General features: G+C 31.0%; 1 protein-coding gene and 1 long non-coding RNA gene across 4 annotated transcripts in view; one reads left to right on the top strand and one right to left on the bottom strand.

Moving 5' to 3' along the window:
* Positions 1–19,084, top strand: part of LOC111426958 (somatostatin receptor type 2-like) — a 91,834-nt gene that overhangs the window by 16,193 nt on the left and 56,557 nt on the right. Inside the window, exon 1 of one of the 3 annotated variants that reach the window (XM_071194342.1) lies at positions 3,273–3,352. The exons of 1 other annotated variant lie outside the window; for it this stretch is intronic. The gene's annotated coding sequence lies outside the window, so the exon portion shown is untranslated. Of the gene's footprint in view, positions 1–3,272; positions 3,353–12,550; positions 12,570–19,084 lie in introns of those variants that run through there. One more of the 3 variants, XM_023061879.2, reaches the window with a different exon arrangement.
* On the bottom strand, positions 3,796–4,559 carry LOC139428918 (uncharacterized). The gene is made up of 3 exons (XR_011639592.1): positions 4,401–4,559; positions 4,126–4,304; positions 3,796–4,049 (listed from the first exon to the last, which is right to left on the bottom strand). It is a non-coding gene; the product is annotated as an uncharacterized lncRNA (long non-coding RNA).

The following is a 19,084-nucleotide window of genomic DNA, read 5'->3' as shown; positions in this document are numbered from 1 at the left end:
CATGCGAGAGTTCTGCAATAATAGATATAAAACAAATAACAGGATATAACAAAAAACAAACCGTTCAGTTCCGTTCAGTTTCGATATTGTTTCCAGTATATGCGAGGAATCGATATCATGAATCATGATAGTATGTATTTAAGGGACTGTTTATAGATTCTTTTCCAGCCAGCATAAAAGTTGTATTGATAAATAAAAGGAAAAGATTGTTTCAAATCTCTGTATTATTGAATAAAAAGTGTAAATGAAAGAATCTTAACATTAAAAACTGTTTACATAATAACAGACTATTCAAATAATATTTGAATTGTATCTGGTGGTTTTAAAGCGATTAATTTGCTACTGCAACAATGCAACAAGGTTTCACAAAATACAAGAAATTCATTTGTGAGTCTGACAGCAGAGAGAGAGAAAAGCAAGATATCGGGTCACAAAGATAACACGAAAATATTGGCGAAAAACGCTTATCGACGATGCTTTAGTGCCATGGATAAGATTTTGTTAGCTCGACTTCACATTAAATTAAGCACAGTAAAAAATGTTATAAAGACAAGCGATAAAAATGGTTTTCTGCTTTATAAAATTTATTTTCTATTGATAATGAATGAACTCAAGCAGTGGTGCTGCCTATCCGCAGCATTGTTCAAAATATATCTAATACTATGAATCTAAAACAATAAGGATCCTAAAGCATGAGTATTCCGGTAAATGACGGCATCATCTACACACCATGTTTTTCTAATCACCAAAGAGTAATTGCACAGAATCAGCAAGCTACGAAATACATAACGGAAGCTCATAGAGGAATAGAGTAAATTGGGTCTGGAAGGTAATATACAAAAAGCAGCGTATATATGTGTGGGAGGACAGCAGCAGGACTTTGCCTTAAAGGATAGGAAGTGTATAAAATATACCAGCAATATTTAGAACTACAAATAACCAGCGACGGAACATAGAATTACCAATGACAGAATCCGCGAGGCTATGGGAAAAACATACACGACATAAGAATAAACCTAATGCTAAGATATATACAATGAATGTCAGACTGGTAGCTACTAAAACATATGTAGTAATGGACGCACAAAGGAAGAAGAAAGAGTTGAGCTTCGTCTTCTTGCACCAGATTTAACCTCACTTGACGGCCAGCAAGCATCTATTTGTGAACGGTTTGAACTTGAACCAAAACGTTGTTGGCTCTGTCACCAAAATTCGACGTAACGAACGTCGATGATGCCGAATTGTATGCATCGTTGTCTCGTCTATATTTGTGGATATAAGTGTTTTATTAAATAATGCTAGCAATGATATAGGTCTATAACTAAATACCTCAAATTGATCAACGAATACTCCAGTATGGATCTTAGGTATGTGAATTATTTTTCAATTAAAATTTTCAACGCACATTATGGTAGAGAATCATGTCAGAATCACAGACGCAAATGGTAGATTAGAAAGGGTTTAGAAACTAAACTACCATAACCTGATTTTTTTTAGACTAAATCATTATAAAGGATTCAATATTTTAAACGATAAATGGTATCTAAGCTACCAGTGCTGAAGTCATTTCTCCAAGTCATCATCAACAGCTGAGAAAATTTTCAAACCATCAGCACGAACAGATAACAGTCCAAGAACTTGGTGATGTTGGTGGTAAATGCCAGAAGCAGAAACACTTTAAAGTTGTGCAATAAATTGATATTTCATCAGTAACAGCAGACAGACACTCAATTCAAAGTTACTTAACTTTTTTTTTGTAAGATGACATAATCCAATTGGTCAAACACCTTTCTGAAGTCCAAATATACTGCATTCAGGCTCTTACATCGATGCCACCCCAAACAAACTAGATTAGTTGCAATCCAAGAAAATCGTGTTTGTTGAGGTTTATATGTATACTTATTAATGTATAAATTAATATCTTATAAACAAGACATGTTTAAACAACGCATATTTAAAGTTTGTCAACATACACACAGCAAGACTGGACTAATGCATGTGCGTTTGCAAAGAAAAGGTTGAAAAAAATTGATTGATCCACACACAGCTTTAGCAAAAACCTTGCAATAACATCCATTCCTACAGTGATTGTGGTCTATGCATGGTTTACCACGCTCTCAGCCAGCTTTAGGGTAAAACGTATTTGAAGGCAGGGCAACGTTTCAGTGTAGAGCCGATGAAATAACACAGCATTTCAAGCATTTCGGCATAAAAAGTGTATAGTTTGTAAATGTTTTTCGAATAGAGCTAACAATCTTTGAACTTTCAATTCTCTCGGGAAAAGCGAGTTGTATTAATGTTTTTCTTATCTCGTTAATAAATTAAAGCTTGATAAAGCACAATACCAAATAGCAGTTTATTTGATAGTTCAATAAATGTGTGCGATCATCTGCAATCCTATTTTCGCATCTTAGTTTTTATATAAAATTTTTGTCATTAATTGATACATCAATCATCACGACTATCATACTCTCCGGTTTATCGACTGAAATTAATAAATTTCAAAGTTAATTATTTCCAGTGATTAAGTTGATATTTTTATTACTTCTAAATGATTTATGTCGTATGTTGACGTATTTTATAATTCCGTTTATCATTTTGCGGTAAAATCCTTTTTTGTAACGATTTATCCCCAAATAAATAGTCAAGGAATAGAGTTATGAAGATGTTCTAGTCATTTGTAATAACCCTTAAAGGGTTGTAAGTTGTAGTTTTATAACAAAAAATTAATATTACTTGAATAATAATTTTGCACAATATAAAATTAACTGCATAATATAAAACTAATGTTTTATATTCGGAATCATATTCCATTCAGATTTATGTTCGTGCTTATTACGCTTCTAACATCCTCGCCTTCTCGTAAAACATCACTTTGCTGGCAAGATACGCTTAAAGCTATTATGTTTTCGATTTTTACTACCTACATTCGTGATTGAAAGCCGTAATAGTCCATTTTTCGCGTCCAAGAAAACTGATAGCATTCATCTAAAAATTTCTAACTTTATACTTTTAGATAATTTTTTTGGACCCATATAAATCGTTATAAACTTTTCGCCTTCTATTTCTTTTCCTTGTTAACGCTCAGAATTTTCTTGGACGATAAGTAACCGTTGGAGTCCATAAATTTTTCCTCGGTTGTGGAAAATGTTTGGAAGAACTATAAGGCGCATGCTTTTCGACTCTCCCTTGGGCGTCACAACGCTGGCGTCTGTATAGATGAGCGCTAGTTGGTTTCTTGCTAGCGTGCCGAATTGACGTTATTTGAAGGGTTGGAATCCGCACGTGATTCACGGGCCATAAGTTTTCTTGAGTTGAAAACATTCATATATCGAGGTCATCTAAATTTCATGTAAGTTCTGACTAATAGCCGTCATAAACTATCTACCAATAAACATTTCATTTTTATAATTTATCATCATTAGTTTACTTCTTTTTTTTTAGGTTTTATTATTTGATTAAAATGTTTTCTTACCAAAATATTTTTTAAATAATAAGTTATGTCAAATGTAAAATATGAACTTGAAGAGGTCAAGTTGGAATATAACTCTCCATTGGGCGCACAAAACCTTTCTGCCAGTTACAGGATAATATGGTACATCGCCCGTTTCTAGTTCATTCTTCCGAGCATAATGCTTTGATTCACTGGTTTCAGCTGACTTTCAGTAGCTGGTCATGCCGCAAATATCGATCATGCCATTTACCATTCGTTTTGTTTAACAAGCATAAAATACAACCATATAATTCAATTTTCTTATTAATTTTTTTAATTCTCTCAACAATTTTACAATAAAAAACGCCTATAATGGAAAATATGATAATTAGATATTGTTTCATGATTGACAACTCTAATATAATAGCGACACGGTAACCATAGCCGTTGATAAATATTTGTGTGACAATATTAATTTTTTCCACATTGACCCTCTTTGCGGTCTGCAAATATTTGAACACCAAAATTATTTTCTATCTGGGTGTATTCGACTGACATGAAATAGTTGAGATTTTGTTTGAAAAAGTTAATATTTAGACGAATTGTATCAAAAACTCTAAAATCCAAAATTGATTTGGTTAAAAATTGAAATTTTATACTTATATAGCAGAATTGAAGCTAAAAGTAATAACAATTTTACTAAATTGCGCCATCAAATTGTTTTCCAATTCCCGGTTCATTAGATACCTTTCCTCGATCACGTTTCTTGGTTCCTAATCTTTCGTGGCTACGAGAAACGCCCCATCAGCTTCCTCTACCTTACAAATCACTAGTCGTTAGTGGCACTGGGCAAGACATTGATTTGCTGCTTCTAGAAAAGGGGTTCTCTTAGCCTTTATATTGCATATATAATTTAATTTTGACTGGTTTATTTAATTAAATTTGGGACAATTTCTGGAAATTTTACCTTACTTAATCAAAGTTGTATTTTAAGTTATGGTAATGAATTTTTGATTTCTTATTGTCGCAACATCAATTTATTCTGCAAAGGAAAACTATAATAGCCGATGAAATTGCACTGCTCCGGGAATTGCCTTATTTACATTTCAATTGGTTTCCTTAACTGCACAGTATGGTGTTGTAATTGAATTGATTTTGTTATTTAACTTAAACACACTATTGTGATAGTTTTCCTAAAATAAACATATCATTATTATCATTATTATTTCACAGTATGTGCTTTAATAAACCTATATTATGGATGAAGTTAGATGCAGTGCTGACCCCGATTCGTAATAACTGAGTAGAAATTGTCACATCCTTGGGCAATGAAACGGTAAATGCACCTGTAATTTAGGGTCAAACTCATTTTGAACGAGTGCCAAGTTTTCCTATACGACAAACTTCCTAGGGTTTTATTCTCGTTTTAGTTGAGAGAAAAATGTTCTTTCCAAAACCGAATTTTATGATTGTAATATCCAGTATTAATAGATTATTTCTGAGCGAAATAAAACCTCGGTTATTCTTTATTTAATCCCCATCTGTTGTGGTGCTTTAGCGTTTAATATATCCTTTTTACTTTTTAGCGAAAAGGTCAAAGTTGAACAATCCGGAACAATGTTCTAATCGCTACAATAAAAGTGGGCTTCATTAATTTTTCTTTTTTTGTTTTAAGCACCGTAGCAAACTTATTAAAATTTAATTTTGGTACGCTCCCTTTATTAAATGTACCGAAATCCGGAACAGATAATACTAATTGAGGACTGTACTGTTATCGGATAATCCGCTACATAAAATTGGTTATGCTAGATTAAGTGCCGTTAAATATTTCGAGCACATTCCAACTATATTGCACTATAGCCAATATTTCTAATTTATGTTTATTATTCAATTTTTTTAATTAGAAAATTTCAGTAAATTTTAATTACTGAAATTGGAGGTTTTCGGTGATTGCATGTTTATATGCCATGAAACATTACGTGTTATGTAAATTAAAAATATATGGTTGCAACTGACAACTACTTTTCATGATCATATTTCCCGTAAACAATATTACTCTTGGGAATGGTTTCCGTGCTATAGCAAGCTTGAAAATTGAAATATGTTGAAATAAAAAAAATGTTGAAATTTTCAACAGAGCTACAATGCAATGTTTAAAAGAAGCTGCTCCTAATCGAGTAAACCTTTACTTATGTACTATTCTTGTAACTGTAGATGCAGCCTGCCATTATATCCATGTCCCAACAGCCTTGATAGGATAAAAACCATATAAAAACTTCTAACTTGCGTTTATTTATATAAAGTCGTACTAGTTTCGGGTTACCCCATCATCAGCGACAAAGTCAATGAAGCTATAAAAGGTGCAGACTGGAAATCAGGAGAAAGTAAAGCATTTTGCTATCTGATGGATAAACAAAATGAAGATGAAGTTGAAAATACAAATGGCGATGGTGGGATAAATACAAATGGTGGGATGAGATGAGTCGCCTCATCTTTAAAACACCAAACATCTTCTCACCAACACATCTTTAAAACGATCTTAAAGATTTATTCGAATTTCTAATTTTTTAACATTCCACATTTTTAACGTCGCCATTTGTATTTTCAACTTCATCTTCATTTTGTTTATCCACCAGATAGCAAAATGCTTTACTTTCTCCTAATTTCCAGTCTGCACCTTTTATAGCTTCATTGACTTTGTCGCTGATGATGGGGTAACCCGAAACTAGTACGACTTTATATAAATAAACGCAAGTTAGAAGTTTTTATATGGTTTTTATTTGATTATTATTCTTGCAACATGGATAACTCTTTCAGCCTTGATAGGGTTTTGTTTCCAACTATTCAAAAAATAAGATTACATACTTACATTACAATAAAGTTTTCGTAAAAGCAAAGGGAACTTTATAGCTAGAAGCTTTATTGTGGTCGGGTTTTGAATAAATCCGAAATGAAAGACTTAGCAAACTCTCCTACATGGATAGATATTTGAGAATCGTTATATATACCCACTTTTCTTGCAAGTTATAGGAGAATAAGTATACATTATGTGCTGTGACCATTCGCTGTCAGATTGTAACCATCAGATTTAATTTTGTTAATCAGATTGATTAACACATACATATGGGCTCACGGATGCAAACAAAGTCGACGAATAAGGCAAAATCATACATTCTCATTTTTTAATTCCACAAAGGTTCGCTTGCGGCCAACGCTTTGTGATCAATACCATATCCACTTAAACCTGATTAACACATACTACAACTAGTCGAATGCAAGCGATCTCGTCTGAACTCAAAACGGAAAATGTATCATTTTGCCTGATTAAACCAAGTTCGCTTGCAATTGTAAGACGTTTCAATTAATACTATATCCACTCAAACTTGATTAGTACATACTATAACCTCTTGGGAGGAAGAGAACTATTCCCCAATCAGATAGAATCTTACATTTTCAGTTTTGAGTTTAGTCGAGGTTGCTTACGATCGATGCGTTGTAATTAATACCATATTATCCAATCCAAAAACTGCACCAAACCCTTTATTTCAAGGTTTTAGAGTTTTAACAGTTTAGTAATAAACATTCCCATTATATTTGTGGAAAGCTACAGAATAAAACGATCTATTACTACACTAAAGAATTAAGCATTTTTTATTGTAATAAAAGTTCTTGAAGACGGTGTCATCTGCATTGAACACTTGGTCTGGGAGGTAACCATCATCTTTAATGATCCCATTTGAGCGTTATGGGTATAGTTTCGCTCCTGCTTGGTCTGCAGATTCAGACAATTTCAGTCAACAAAGTTTATACATTAAAAATAAGTCACTGTAATTAACGATTTAAAAAATCAATTTCTCTTTTTCGAACTGACAATGAGTTGGCAAATTGTGTAACGAATAATAAATTGTAATTTATTTTATTAATATGAAATTATTGATAGTTACATGTGTAGTTACCTATATGTAATGCTGATTCACAATTTTCTTTAGATACGTCACAGAAACTTCCATTCGCGACAGATGGGACGTTCTCTAGTTTATATTAGATTTCCCTCGTTTTCAGATACATATTACGTTTTCTACCTCGAACATAACCGTATGTACGTGTGGGTGTCGATCGTCGTCAAGCAAAAATACACGACCCTCGAGAGTCTGACACTTTCTGATCGAGTTTTCCTGGAATCATAGATCTTAGATACTACGCGTAAACCTCCCGTGAATCTTGAAACATATCGTTCGTTACGTTTTATTTCAAACCAACGAGCAATTTCAATTTAAAAGATACTTTTTTTGTACTCATCATTTTTTTTTTGCAAACTATTTATAGCCAAGTTAAAATCAATACCAGTGATGTAGATAAGCACGCCGTAAAATCGAATAAAATCTAACGGTTTGTGATGAGTTCAGCTCAGTTGAAGTGAGTTTGGAGACTAAAAATTACTTTGCCCTACTTACCTGAGAATGTTATGAGCATTTTTATTGTTACGGTAATTTGAAATGAAATAGAAGTGATGAGTGGATGTAAAAACTGATTGAAATCACCTAAATTGTATGGAGAGTGACTTCAAATTTTAGTCATTAATGCAATCCCCCTGGTAAATACAGGGGTGCTGCTACAAATTTAATAACCCCAACCGACATTCCCTGCATAAATATTTGTATAAAAATATTATCTTTTTCTGTGTTTTACTTGGGTAACCAAGCGGAATTGCTTTATTGATATAAACCGTATTTCATAAAATAAAAAAATATATTTAAAGTAAGTTTTAGTTCAATGAAAAATATACAACAATCTAACGCTGAATAACAATTAAAACTAGACCTAACACTAGCACTAGAACTAACACTAAACCCACACCTAAAAACATTCGGGTTTATCCGTTTTAAAAGACGTACGGATAAACTCGCATGTTCCCAGTTGTAAAATATACAACAATGTAGTTCTAACAAGGTCCGTTATATTGAGGTTTTACTGTACTAAATTTATGTTACAACAACAAAACTAAAAATGATTGATGTTAAAATACTTTACGTGAAACGTGAATATTTATTCTAAATTTATAGTTAATATAAACAGGATAAACAATCATCACATATACAGGAACAACTTAAATTGAAATGATAAAGTGTTCAGTCTAAACATTAGGATTTTCCAGAAAATTAAAAATAAGCACAACCGACGGTCCAAATACGTCAGTGAGAAACTAAAATCTGAAAGGTTTTCTTTTCCTTTGATCTAAAACTAAATTTAAGATTCAGAATGCGAGATAACAATCTTAGTAATTCAATTTTAAATTCTTAAACGATTTTTGATACTAAATTCAATCATTAATTTAATTTCTATTCTCATTTTTGCGGGATATTAGCCATTCTCACATGAATCATTTAATATAAAGTGGTAACAACATATTGATGAGGCAGAAATTTAAATTGTCGGGATTTTAGAGTTTATATCTAGAATATCAAAGTTGCGTTAGTACGATTCAAGGAAACGCAGGACGAAAGCTTTAATGATTCACCCGAGAACAAAGATCTTTGAAATCATTCCTTACGTCTTTATGAACTGAAAATTATTGTCTGAACCGAAGTTTTCCCTGAATTTTTTCTAACTGGATATTTTTTATGGCAAAATTCAGAATTAAAAAGTTTTATAGAAATTAACTTTTATTATTATAAGTTTTAAAATGAATGCTTTAGTTATAATGCTAAAGTTATAGACAATTCGTTGACGAATTAAAACTGCGATATAATTTACTGAAAGTGAGTAATAATTGATAAGTGATCAAAGTTATAGGTTAAATGAGTTAATGACAAGGTAAGAGATATACTAAGTTTAGAGTACCGTTAATATGGAATCATTACATTTAATATTTTACGGAGGCGCTTCAAAATTTGTTCTTTATTACATTAAGTTGAACTTATTTAATTAGTACGGCGTACGCCAAATAAATTCGGTTAAAACGTAAAGCCTTTGAGCAAAGGATATTGAGATTTTACTTTAGCTACGTTGAAAATAAATCAACTTAAATTATTTACGTAAATAAAATTAACCATTAGTTCATTGTTGCGACATAATTTAATTTTCTTAACAATCGCAACCCTTCCTGATTTAGAATTTCATTGAAACACACTTTTGTTAAATTACTATTGTTTCGGTATATGCAGCGAATTTGTACATATATCTAAAGTCGCGTGATTGCATAAGGGTAAATTTATAATTTCATTCTGCGTGTTTCATATATTCACGTAGTCAGTGTTGTACTATTTTGTTCGGAAAGATTTATTATAGGAACCAGTTGTTTATGCGCCTCATGGGATCTATATCAGCTCATATCATAAAGTCAACGTTCCACTATGCGGAAAGATTTAAAATGTGTTACCGTAGGTGCAACGCCCTATCTCGTTGACCATAAATATAAATACATAGTTCGCGATATATTATAAATGTAACAAAGCGCAATATTAGCTACAAAGAAAGTTAAGACTTAATTTATGATATACGAAGACTTTTTGTAGTATAATATTTGTCATAATGTGCAGAGTTTAATTAAATTTACTACGATTTGTGATTTGTGATACCACAACATTTTAATCATAGAATTTATTATTACAGTATATAACAGAGAGAAATAGTAGATGTGATATTTCGCTTATCGATATCAGGTTCAATAATTACAAAGATTTTGTTGTTTCATTGTAAAATAAAAATAAATGTTTCTCTAAATCTTTATTTTGTTCTTTATTGCAGCATCACAAATGTAATATAGGAATAAGACTGTATTGTGCTGATTTATTCGTTATGATGATCCCAAAACTTATGTAATTCGTTGATGCTATTGATAGTAGATATTGATATATTTATTATATATTTACAATATAAAATTGCTCAATGAGCTTTGGTGACTTATAAATTACCAAATTTATTGAAACTTGTATAGTATAATTATTACTGAGATTTATATAAACTTTTTATACAAACTATTTATAAAAAATGTTATCCCCAACATTAATATTTAGTGTATTGACGAATATAAACGATTGCATTTGATTTGCAAACTTGATTGGATACCACATTCCGCCTGACAAAAGATGTTTTTTGTCAACATTTACGGTGTTTAGTTCAGTTTGATCATTTGATGCTGAATATTATTCTTGCATATACAAATTTAAGGTCAGATATCTTGACTTCGAAGTCTGTAAGATCTTAACTAAGAACATGTATCGTGTTTTCCTGCGTAAAAACGGAAATAACAGAAACTTGTTCGTGTATCTTCTTACACTTGTCGCAGTGGATCTTATAAATTTTCGATATTGTTTTAACCAAACGTTCGCTTAATCACAAAGCAAATAATTGTTACTCATCCTTGTCAAGTAACAAGATGATATTTCTAATGGATTTCATCTATTTTGACAAACACCAAAAAGTTTTTTCTATATTCTGGAATCTTTGAAACATTGTCAAAAGTCGTCAAATTTTCTGATCAACACATAATCGCCAAATATCTCCAAGTTGTTTGTAATTGAACCATTTTTACTAATACAAGAATGATTTCCAGCATTCCAAATCTTCTTCTTTTTTTGAAAACATCACATTTAATTCTTCTAAAATGTGTTTTCAATCGATTTGATCTATTTTGACACACCAATAAGCCTTTTATATTTATTGGCATCTTTAGAATATTACAATAAATTGTTAAAATCATTTTCTATCACTGCTAAATATATTCAAATTGTTTGTAATTGAGCAGAACCAATTTTAGTTTACCTGTTGCTACTCCATATTCCATTTTGGTTATGATTAAGGAGCTGTTGCCAATTGGCCCTTAAAGCCCTTAAATTAAAAAAATGAAGTGTTATTGTGTCCGTACAGTTCTGTAAGATTAAGGTATTCGAGTTTGAAGAGGTTGAGAGAACTTGGCAACCAATTTAAGATCGTTAACATAATAACTGCTTAAAATACAGTTAATTGCTCATGTATTTCCAAATGGAATATTTCTCAGAGGAATATTGTTTGAAGGCTGTAATTATCCTCCGATTTCGATACAATTTATTAGGCTTCCCCATGGAACCCATTATATTGTCCCATGGACGTATACCTAATTCGAATGGAAAAGCCGTTGCGATCATGATTGACTTACAAGATAAGATTCTCAAGGATTAAATTCAGAAAAATTTCAATCTATATAAAGATTTCAGATATTTTAATATTCAGGTTTCATATTCTGTTGCGCTACATATTTGTTGTATACATATTGCTCCTGATTGACACATCATCTATATTCCTATATTCTGTTATCATAATGATAAATTTATGCTTTCCGCCCTTTGTACTCGGTTCATTCCTATCAGATGACTCTTTGGCTTTCTATTTTTGTATAATATTAACCTACTTAATTATCATACTAATTCCTCTTGACATTTATAATAGATTGAATTTCAAAAAGGCAAAAGACGATGTTTTTGACTTGTTTGCTATCTGCTAGAAGTTTTAAATATGGTTCATATTAAATATCCATTTATGGCAAATCAAATCGACTACTTATCATGTTTGTGTATTGACGAGATCTTCCACGTTTCTCATTCCACATAACTGAAGGGATTATGTTTTTAGCGTTGAGTACCAAATTTTTTTTGATAATCTCTTGCTTTTAGATAAATAATTTTAATTCAGAATCGATCAGAACGCTTCAGAGTGGCAATAGTTTTCCAGAGATACTAAAAATCATTCAGATTAGCTAAAAGTTCAGTCAAAACTGCTTAGAGTACTTCAGGGTTCTAAAGCAGCTCAGAATCCATCAGAATAGTTGATATGAAAAATTATGAACGAACTAGTCAGTTTAAAATAGTTTAGAAACGTTCAGAGCAGCAAAGAGTTCCAGAAATGCTGAGAATTCTCTATAATAGTTTCAAAAATCTTATTTTAGAGTGTCAAAAACTGCTTCAAAGTAGTTTTGGGTCCATAGAAGTAGGCAAAAATAGAGTAACATAGAATTTTTGAGAATACCAAAAAACTTTCGGGAACCGTTCTGAATGGAATTAGCTATTCTAGGTCCATCAAAATAACTAATTGAATATTGTAAATGTTTAAGTTATTTCAGAATCCATGAAAATCGTATTCTTCAACATCAACCTTTACGGTAAGTAGATATTGACATTACTATTGACCACATACAAAAGCTATCATATTCACACTTCTCATAATATGATGACCTTCTATAACTTCGTATAAATAACTAAAATGTATGAATGTTTTTCTGGTAAAATAATGTTTATACTTTCGAAGAATATCTAATCAAAATTAAGCATTAAGTTCTGTATTTAATAATTAAATTAAAAACATTAATCCAATACCTATGTTGCCATATGATAATGACAACATATGTCAAACCAAATCTGTGGAACGTAATGCAATTGTACCCTTCATTGTTTGAGAAGATTCAACGTCCGCTATAATTAATGCTGCTGAAGCGGAATCACCGGGATAGACTAATTAATCAAAACATGTAATATCTGTTTGGTTATTGATTACATATAAAATGGTAGATTCGAGTTTACTACATAGTTATAGTTGATCGGGTGGTGTACACTACATTTTTACGACGTGATCCTTTTGTGTATTATGTGTTCACATTTTCCCCTCGTCTACTTTGACGATCAAATCGAATTGTTATATTTTTATCTTCACAAAATTTCAATCCCACACAGAGTAAAGATATTTTCTGGATAACAGGCGAAAATATGTCCTACATCAAAGTCCAGTGCCCCGTAACCGTCTTCCCTAAGCGTAACCCTCGTAACACGTCCTTTCCACTCGAACCTCTTTCACAACAGTTGAAAAGTACAAAGCAAATGTATAAACGAAATTATATGCTCGTTTTCACAAAGAAAGAGGGTACATTTTTAACGCGAAATTTAATCCTTAATTTTACGCAATGTCGGAAACATTTATACATGCAAGAGGAAACGTTTAATTGAAAATATTTTCTAAAGAGTAAAATTTTTATACGTGTGGGAGAAGTTTGTTATTGGAATAATTCCAAAAAATTAAAGATGAAAATCGCTTCACTTAATTAAAGTTGAGAATAGGAGAGGGGACATATATTTCCACATATTATCCATAAATCTGTCACGAAAAGTAATTATACGATCGACCTCAAAACCTAATATTCCTGTCATAACTTCCTAAAACAATGAATGCATGTGTAATAAACCGCATGATCTAATTAGATTAAGTAAATGCCATACCCATATTTGGAAGTGATATGTATAGCCACACAGTTGAAGTAAAAGAGAAATGTAATATCCTTAGACGTTATGTGAAATGAAAATAAGAACCGAGAAGATGACGTCCTCGTTGAAATACACGGCACATAATCCATAAAACTGAACGTAGATATAAATTATTCAGATTGGTTAGGAAAACGTTGGAAATGTCTGTTTCTAGTATTTGCATTTTAAAAAGTAACATTCGCACTTTTACAAAAATGTTTTGTTGTAATAACTTTTTTTTAATTAAATTGTAGTCCGAATAATTACAAGATCAAACGATCCTAGTAGAGGATATTGGAAAACCTAGAGAAAGATACGTCAAAGAATTTTTCGTTTGATGTGTGATTTCTAGTGCTTTACATGGCATGTAAGTGTTCACACAAGTAGAAAAGGGATTTCGTGCAATACAAAAGTTACAATACATCAAAGAAATTGAAACTTTATTTACATTTTATATATGCGACAAACTTTCCTCAAATTTTAGAATTAGATTAATTGACCCACTAATGCCAGCGTCTTGGAAAATTTATATTTACTCATAAATTACTCGTCCAGTTTAAATAACTGGATTAGTTCACGCTGAGATGATGATTGAAGTACTGAAAATAATATGCTAATTAGAGCATTTATATTCAATTATTTTCCGGAATAAATATCTATAATGGTAATTTAAATGATAACAATAACAAAGAATTCTTTTATTCTTAATAATCTCGAGAACAATTCACTTATTTTCAAGTGAGGAAACAAGGTTTCCTATTTCATCTTATCTTCTTCGTAATTCTACTTTCGTATTCTTTTAGCTCGAAGCGTCGCCGTGGGGAAAATAAAATTTTTGTTACTTCCGTAAATTTTCGTATAAAATTTGCTTCGTATTCCATATGGAAAATGTAAAATAAATTCCTTGTTTTTTTTAGTTATAGGATGTTTTAAAATACAAAAAAGTATTAATTTAATTTTCCTCGGTTTTATTTGCTTCGAAAAAAGTTCCCTCTTTTTTACTGACCTGGCATAAAAATACGGCACTAATAACTTGAAACGTAAAACCCGTGTTTAGTCCTTTTATTGAGTTGATATCCCCTTATTTTCTTGGAAAATTTGATATGTTCGTTGAAGTATGTAGCTAACTAAAATTTGTTTGTTATTAAATATTATCTGAGTGTTAAATTACCTCGTGGTTTAGCCGTCTTAAGAGACGTACGGCTAATACCGAATGTTTCTAGTTCTAGGTCTAGTGTTAGTTCTAGTTTTAGTTGTTATTCACCGTTGGATTGTTGTATATTTTTATTGAATTAAAAGTTGAACTAACTCAGGAAAACTTAACGGTGTGGATAGCTATTCGAATTTGTGTACGTTAAAATTACTTATTCAAACGGTTTAAGTGTAAATTAAAAATTTTTCATATAACGGACACTCCCTTCCCCGTATTAATCCGTTGTAGCGCGATTTTACTGTATTATTATAAATAGCAAAACCTTTTAGCGAACATCAAAGTTAGAAAGTTAAAATAATTCGGTTAGCAAGTTTTAGTCATCATATGTTTTGAATTATACTGTATACAATTAACATTATTAATTGTTTCCTAACATGGACCATTAGTACAGTAGTAATTGTGAAATATATCTCCGAATTACCACTATAATTGGAAATGGCCAAACTAATAACGACCTGTTCACCTATAGTTTCACAATATCCATAAATAGATTATTCGATAAACCTTGTAAACACTTGTTGATGACATTTCTACGGCTTACATTGGTATTATAATTCCAACTAAAGTTTACAAACGATTTATTTATATGTTACGTAGGTATTCTATAATTATACAAAATAAGTCCTTCAAAATTATTCTAACTAATAGTTAGAAAGTGATAATAGATATTTGAGTTGGTCCATTTTATACCGATTTTATTTTATCACATTTGCTCCGAACATTTTAAGTTATTTAGTGTTAATCGTTTCCTTGTTTTACGTCTCTTATGTGCTTAATTTGATACGACAGCTGAAGATTAATTATAAGTCCGAAACTAGTCCTGTCGATATTTAATAAATATTACCGGAAGTAAAGATTTTCTTTTTAATCAATACTTAATAATGGATAATTTTCAATTTAATGAAAATTCCTGGGAACTCTTACAACTTTATAAAGAACTATGTCATAGCTGTATCTAGCTTTATGAGAAATACCGGTACTATTTTCTGCATTCCTATTCGGTAGAAATTTCTAGATAGTAATGGAAATTTTGTTACATATTGTTAATAATAAAATAATAATTGGTAGCTATACGATGATGATTCAGCAAAATAAATAACTAATTATACAATATAACATATTGTAATTATTGATTAAAAATATTCGATGCTGTTCATAAAGTCAAGTTTAAATTTAAACAAACTCACACTATTAAATCGCGGGACGCCAAAACAGTAATAAAATTCGTACATTAAGCATGACATTTTCGGTGTATTATGGTATTTGATGTAAACTTTTTGAAACAAATTCTCAAAATTAATTTGATTAAAGAAAATGTTTATGCTGATTTGTTTATATAGTTCAAAGTTCAAGCATACAAAATTAAAATAGTTCGTCTTCCAAAGATTTATGTACGTCATTCAAAATTAGCAGTAATTCTTATGATAAATTCAAGGGTATGGAAATCTTTGTCGACCACCGAATTGATACAGTCATTAAGCGAATGTTTGTCAAATCTCGCATTGAATTTGTACTCATTGTGATAGTTTATCCTTCATATTGTAATCGAGATCGATTAGATTGAGTTACTTTGTGTAAGAAATTATAACACTTAATAAGTTTAGTTGTAACGATGTTATGTGGACTTTCATGAGGAAAGACAAGGGGATCACACTGAAGGGCAGAATAGTCTATAGAACGAGATATGACAACAGATCTGCAGCATGTATTGTACAGTTTAGAACATTTCAAGTATTAGAATATGTTATTAACATAATGATTTTTCCATCCTAATTTTATTTGATTCAAATTGATTCGATAATAGAGTGCACCGCCAAGTAAATACTATCCCATCAACTTTGAAATGATACCTTTCTAAGTAGATCGATAAGATAACGTGCAGTAGTAGTTGTGTCATCAAAACTTTCCCCATTGTAGTTTCCCCAAAGTAATGTTTACACAGTAAAACTCGTTCCGAGATTGCAGAGAATGCACCAAATTATTCTTATCTTACCAAAAATGAGACGAAACGTTGTGGATGTGATTTACGATTAGGTCATTGTCCAGGAGCAGACGGAAGGCAATTTAAACATTTGGTAACTCGCTCTCCATTGCAGGCAGACACACACCGAATAAAGGATTTGGAGTCATTAAAAACTATGAGTGTGACGAATTGAGTCCTCATCCTTGCAGACATACAGATATTACATTAAGTTTATGTAATACACAAACTTTTCCTACATTTAGTATTTAGTATTTATTGTATTAGTATTTAATATATTTATTACATTTAACACTGTGGTAAATAATAATAAAATTTTTAAATTTTGTTTGCTATCAAATTTTATTTTGAGTTTATTATTGTTATCATTCACAATTTGTTAACAAATTGTGAATGATAACAATAATCCAAACGCAACAATATAGGCTTTATTATATTATTTCAAACTGTAAATGCAATTAGTCGATGCTACCTTTTAGCCTTTTTAATTTCCTGGTTTGTGCAGTGAAAGGGCCATTGGGACTTTAATGGATTACGTGACAGGAAACTCTGCTTGGAAGCTAAAAAACAAAGTAACCAATTCGCTGTGCGCTGTCTTTCATAACACCACATGCTTCTAACCTTTTTAAACTGTAAAATTAAATCACGTCTGTTATACAAAAACGACTATAAAAAAGTGTGCTAGAAGAAATTGGCATCAAACTACCTAACTCGTGTGTTCATATCAAGAAATTTTCAATCTTTAGCTACTATAACTTGATGGATAATGTAAAAATATTATAGAAAATAAAGGCACGTTAGAAACGCGAGAAATTTAAAATTACATTGAGTACTATATATATCTAGATGTTTTCAGTGATATATTTTAGTTATAAATAAACATGTTTCGAAATGAACAAATATTTCGGCGCATCCACCATTTTTTTTATTTGCTTGACAGCGTGTTGAATGTAATTTTCAACAATTTATTTTGGTCATATATTTAATTCAGCATCTAAATTTAAATTTAAATTTAAAAAATGAGAAGTATATATAAAGTGTAAATTAGATAAATTATGTTTAAACTACGATCACATTTTGTATTTAATTTGAAATCATTAACAGGAATTTATTCACGAATTCATTGATTTCGTGCTTACCTTTAATGAGCGAATTTAATACAAATTTGTGTTGATATTTCGATAGCTAAATGAAATATTAAACATTTTAAAGTCACATCATGTAATTAATATATGTAGTGTTATTAATATTAATGGATTTGTGTTGATGTTAAAAATTTTAGAAAGGTCAACATGCTTGTACCACGAAATCCAATATTTATATTTATTTGCGTTGTTTGGGTAATCGTTATTCGTGTTGTTTACGTTTACAATAAAAGGGTTACGACAGCAAACTAGTACCATAATATGCACGAATTTATGTTCGCAGTGTTTATTTCAGGTTACGAGGAAAATTTTATGACTTAAATTTTAACGTCTCCAACATTTATATTGATAGTTGCAAATGCTAAGCGATGTTCAAACAATATTTCTGGATTTAAAATCTTTACTAAAATCTCCTTAGAAGCTTTTAGGGTATTTGTGGGAGATCGTATTCACTCATGCGGTAAGATGATACATTTAATTGGCCGCTTGCTACGTAAACTGTTTGGGTACAATAATTGCGATTAAGTCCTCGACGACACTGCAATCAAGTAAGTTGAACTAAATGTAGTTGGATTGAGTTACGCTGTTGATACGGTATTGATCAACGTAAAGAAAGGGTTTTTGAATAAACATTTCTACTTTTCGTGAAAAACTAAAACACACAGCTGTCTGCATGAAATAATTAAAAAAAGAACGACGAAGTTTATCATGACAGCATTGAATTAATTAATCTTCTCTTTCCCGCCGAGTGCTTCTGCAACAAGGTTAATTACCGTAGAAATTCACAATCCCGACGAACTAGGTCGTGAAAAATGAAGGATCTTAATTACTCCCGCCGTAAAATCTTAAGAGTTCCAGCTAAATCAGTGGAGAATGTCGAAGAAATTACATCTTTGTGGTAAAGCATTCAATCATGGTTTATCAAAGTAATTATTTTGTAAAAAAATGACTTTTTATTTTAAATTATCCTCTATTTGAATAAATTAAGAAATTATTTGATTAATACGTTGGTTATTAAACTTCAAAGTATATTTAGATTTAATA

Source organism: Onthophagus taurus, chromosome 2, assembly GCF_036711975.1.
Source record: "Onthophagus taurus isolate NC chromosome 2, IU_Otau_3.0, whole genome shotgun sequence".
Classification (NCBI taxonomy): domain Eukaryota; kingdom Metazoa; phylum Arthropoda; class Insecta; order Coleoptera; family Scarabaeidae; genus Onthophagus; species Onthophagus taurus.
The sequence above is the reverse complement of the archived record's forward strand: the minus strand, read 5'-3'. Positions and strand labels throughout refer to the sequence as shown.